At 39.9% G+C, this 4,802-nt stretch overlaps 1 pseudogene across 5 annotated transcripts; it reads left to right on the forward strand.

Annotated features, from left to right (window-relative positions):
* The first annotated feature begins 1,118 nt into the window (after positions 1 to 1,118).
* LOC143882527 (pentatricopeptide repeat-containing protein At5g66520 pseudogene) lies at positions 1,119 to 4,563 on the forward strand (annotated as a pseudogene). Of its 5 annotated transcripts, none has more exons than XR_013252252.1 (6): positions 1,119 to 3,139; positions 3,255 to 3,319; positions 3,533 to 3,603; positions 3,696 to 3,793; positions 3,921 to 4,008; positions 4,384 to 4,563. The product of XR_013252252.1 is annotated as a pentatricopeptide repeat-containing protein At5g66520 pseudogene, transcript variant X1 (transcript). The 5 variants fall into 5 exon arrangements; XR_013252255.1 differs by having other exon boundaries at positions 3,255 to 3,305; XR_013252256.1 differs by having other exon boundaries at positions 3,273 to 3,319.
* Positions 4,564 to 4,802: the final 239 nt, after the last annotated feature.

Below are 4,802 nucleotides of genomic sequence, written 5' to 3' on the forward strand. Positions count from 1 at the left end.
GCAAACTTATCTTGTTGCTTCTAAATTAGGGATGGTAATTAACGTTGACGTGATTTGATGAATTTGGAGACATGTATAAAATCTTTCTTGTAATGGAATAATTTTAATTAGAGGAAAATTTAAAAATTACTCTAAGCTTGCATTTTATTTTTCATTTTAAAAGTCAAAAATAGAAAACCCTTGTTTCCCTTTTTATTTACCACCTTGCCACTCTCCTTTTAAGAATGGTAATACCCCCAAACTTCCTCAAATTTACGAGAGGATGCAATCAGCCCAAAAAGAAGACTTCTCTTTCCATTTTTTGTTTTTTAAAAAACTGAATCCCATTTTTCCCCCTAAAAACCTTCTTTCACCCCACTCCCCCTAACGTGATTTGATATAAAAAAACATTAAAGTCTGCCACAATTCACTTTTAAAGGGGGCAGATAATCCTAAGGGGGGGTGAAAAAATCATCTCCGTTCTTTAAATGGAGAGAATCAATGCAAATAAAAGATCATTGGCCAAACATTCAATCTCTACCAAAAATCGCAATCAATTTCGGTTGCTTCTTGATTTGCAAACAATTTTTGAAATAATCACTTCAGTGCCAATCAGCATCACTTGCTTCTATTGACTTCAGATTCTAGCATCCACTTGACTTCAAAAAACAAGCCATGTTTTTGACAGGTAGCCTTACGAAGGAGAAATGAAAAGTTTTTCCTAAATTTTCTCTTTCTTTTAAGGAAAATTACAACCCTACTAGACCATGGAGTTTTTTATATCCTTGGAATATTCTTTACATGGAAAAAAAAAGGGAAATGTTATCCGCACTACCGTATTTTGATGAGGACACTCCTCACTTTATTAAAAGTACGGTATGGTCCGCACCATAGGATGATCCAAACTGTCCATTAGATGGGCCACAGCCTAAATAGGTTGTGCCCCAAAAAGCATTTCCATAGGTTGATCCTAACCCTCCGATTAGAATGTTAGAGGGTTGATCCTAACCCTCTATGGATCCGATCCCAAATGTGTTTGTTGATATGGTCAACCTCATGTCACTTGGATCCCAAAATACCCACGTAAAAAATAAATAAACTTAGGAAGTGATTAGCTAATGAACAAGTAATTCTTCCATTAATCAACAGATTGGCTTCAACTAACTTCATCAAATCCCTAGATAGCCATGCGCACACAAATTGCACCTTAGAATGCAAGTGAGTATGCACATAGAATGTACGATATGGCCGTGGTCCGTGACCTTACTCCCTATCACCACCTCCTCAAAAAATGTGGCAACGTAAAACAACTCAAGCAAATCCACGCCCATCTCACCACCCTTGGCCTCTTCCACCTCGACGTCAAACTCCTCGGCCGACTCTTCTCCGTCGCTGCCGCGTCAGATTCCGGCGATCTCTCTTACTCAAACCTCCTCTTCTCTCAAATCCCAAACCCCAACATTTTCTTCTACAACACCCTCATCAGATCCTATGCCCAAACCCCCACTCCACAAATCTCTATTTCCATCTATGCCCTCAGCCTCCGGGCAGGCCTTCTGCCCGATATCTACACCTTCCCTCTCCTCCTCAAAGCTTGCGTCCAAATCCCCGCTCTCCCACAAGGCGAATCTGCCCACGGGCAGTCGGTCAAGCTCGGTTTAGACTCTTATTTATACGTAAACAACGCTCTTATACATTTCTACGCTATAACGGGGCGGGTCCACATTGCACGCCACTTGTTTGATAAAAGTACTGAAAGAGATGTTGTTTCTTGGAACTCTATGATAAGTGGGTTTGCGAGGGTGGGTGATTTGGTATTGGCACGCAAGTTGTTTGATGAAATGCCTGAGAGAAATGGGATCTCTTGGAGTGCTTTGATTGCTGGGTATGTTCAAGGGGGTTGTTCTAAGGAAGCTTTGAGTCTTTTCTCACAAATGCAAGGTGGGATGGTAAAGCCCAATGAGGCCATTTTGGTGAGTGTGCTTAGTGCTTGTGCTCATCTGGGTGCACTTGAGCAGGGCAAATGGGTGCATGGGTACTTGAAGTCTAATAACGGTTTGAAACTAAATGTTTTTTTAGGTACTTCTTTGATAGATATGTATGCCAAGTGTGGGGAAATTGAGTTAGCTCTAGAGGTTTTTAATGAGATGGGAGAGAGGAATTTGTTGGCTTGGAGTACTATGATCAAAGGGCTTGCAATGCACGGTCGGGGCTGCGAAGCACTCGATCTCTTCGTGGAGATGGAGAAGGCGGGTATAATGCCAGATGATATTGCATTTATTGGGGTTCTTTGTGCGTGTACGCATGCCGGTCTGGTCGACCAAGGACGTCAACTTTTCAATTCTATGAGTGAGGTTTATGGCTTTACGCCTAAGATTGAGCATTATGGGTGTATGGTGGATCTTTTGGCGCGTGTTGGTTTACTAAAGGAGGCAAGAGATGTGGTGGAGGGTATGCCCATGGAGCCTGATGCGCTTATTTGGGGCACCCTTATGGCAGGGTGTAGATTTCATGGGAATGTTGAGCTGGCAGAGTATGTAGTGAATCAGTTAATTCAGTTAGAGCCGGATAATGGTGGAGTTTATGTGCTACTGGCTAACATATATGTCGCTTCTGGGAGGCAGGAGGATGCCTGGAAGGTGAGGCAATTGATGAAAACAAAGGGAGTCGTGAAGACACCGGGCTGTAGTTCAGTAGAGATCGGAGGGACAGTCCATCAGTTCCTTGTTGGTGATATGTCACATCCACAGATAGAAGAAATACTAGAGAAATGGGGCGAGATTGAGAGGTTGATAAAATTAGAAGGGTATGTTCCTAATAGGGCAGATGTGTTGCTTGACATTGATGAGGAGGAGAAGGAAGGAGCATTGGCTCGTCATAGTGAGAAGTTGGCGATTGCTTATGCATTGATTAGCACTGGTGGTGCAACCATCATTCGCATAGTGAAGAATCTCAGAGTGTGCGGAGATTGCCATTATGTCACTAAACTCATCTCTAAAGTTTATGATCGAGAAATAGTCGTAAGAGATCGAACGCGCTTCCATCTTTTCAAAGGAGGAAGGTGCACTTGCAACGACTATTGGTGAAGATCGAAGAAAATGTTAACCTCTGTAAAGGCTTCCCTAATCATCGTTGTTTTATTACTATATACCCCTGGAAGGTACTTTGTTCATAACAGAGATCGCGAAAATCATCTAGGAAAACTAATATAATCAAATTATTATTTTGAACATTGAAGAATTCTTTCTTATTTTTCCTTGCTTGCTGATGACAAGGTACATACAATCATGTAGGAAGGGCCAGTCGCAATACGTTCAAGAACAAAAGTGGGTGATTTTTGGTGAGACTAAATTGAAATTTGATAGTATGGAAAAGGAACAAAAAAGAAAGAACAAAAAGTCTTTATCAAATTAATTAAGCTTTACTTTCTGCTGGCTCAAATTTTGAGACCTCAAGGATCACCTCTAGAGACACCACTCAGAGGGTTTTTCTGGACAATGGTTTCCTCCCCTTCTTTGTTCATTCCATTGTATGCTTTGACAATAATGGACAGATAAAGGGACTGCATGTGAGATTGGATGTCTTCTTTTCCGTAATGAAATCTACAGCCCATCCGTTGTGGAGGTTAGAATGATGTTTCTTAGACGTTTAATATGTTATGTGCATTTTCTCTATTTAGTTCCATTTTTTATTCATTCCATTGTGTGCTTTGACAGGGATGGGCGGATAAAAGAATTGAGTGTGAGATGGATGCCATCTTTTCTGCAATGAAATTGATTTGGTCACTCCACCGATCTTTGCCTCCAAATGAAAGGTATATATCTGAAGTTTTCATGTTTGTAGAAGCAATTAATGCATCACTGCCATTTTCTCGATATTTTAAGATCATTTTGGCTAAGGAAAATGCCTTAAATATTCCTTTATGGTTGTCATGTGACAAGCTTTGTGACAGAAGAAGTTGCCGACACCATTAGCAACCAAAAATGGAGATCTCCATGTTTTAACTCTTGCCTCCTTTCCGTCTTTAAAGTGAGAACTCATATTGGACTTTTTAAATATGGAATTGCTTTGTTGATTTTGCTTAATAGATGCTTGAAATTGTTTGAAAATTTCTTTTTATGGGAGTTTCCAGACTCCTTGCTTTTGCCTAATACAAATACTTTTTGAAACCTAATTGTGAATCTATTAATTCGAAAGCTAATTTAATGTGTATGGGAGATGATATGGTCTCTGTACAGACAAAATGAAGAGTAAAACAGAAATACACACACGAGGTTTTTTACTGCAATGAAATCAACTGCCCATCTGTTGTAGAGGTTAGAATGATGTTAGAAGTCTAATCTATCCGGTGCATTTCCTCTTTTTAGTTTCATTCTTTGTTCATTCAATGGTATGCTTTGACAGGAATGGCCGGATAAAAGGGCTGAGTGTGAGATGGATGCCATCTTTTCTGCTATGATAGTAATTCAATCACTCCAATCCTTTCCTCCAAATGAAAGGTATATATATCTGATTTTTTTCATGTTTGTAGCTCCCACATTAGTTATCCATATGCAACTCATGTATTACATGAGTCCTCTAAAATCCATGAAGCTATAAAGCTCCTACCCCAAGAGGGCAAAGTCACAGACCAGGAGGAAATCATACCCATGATCAAAGAAAACTAGCTTAAAAAAGAATACATGCTTATATAAACTAAAAGAAAAAAAAAGGTCATGTTAAAATGGCACATCCCATTAACAAGTGCTTTATAATTTCAATCATGCAAAGTGGAGAGAAACATCTTGAATGGTGCACATCAAATTCCAGGAAGGAAGTATCAA

The sequence above is a fragment of the Tasmannia lanceolata genome, unplaced genomic scaffold, assembly GCF_043159265.1.
Source record: "Tasmannia lanceolata isolate RefF3 unplaced genomic scaffold, GAP_Taslan_0.1 ptg000008l, whole genome shotgun sequence".
Taxonomy (NCBI): Eukaryota; Viridiplantae; Streptophyta; class Magnoliopsida; order Canellales; family Winteraceae; genus Tasmannia; species Tasmannia lanceolata.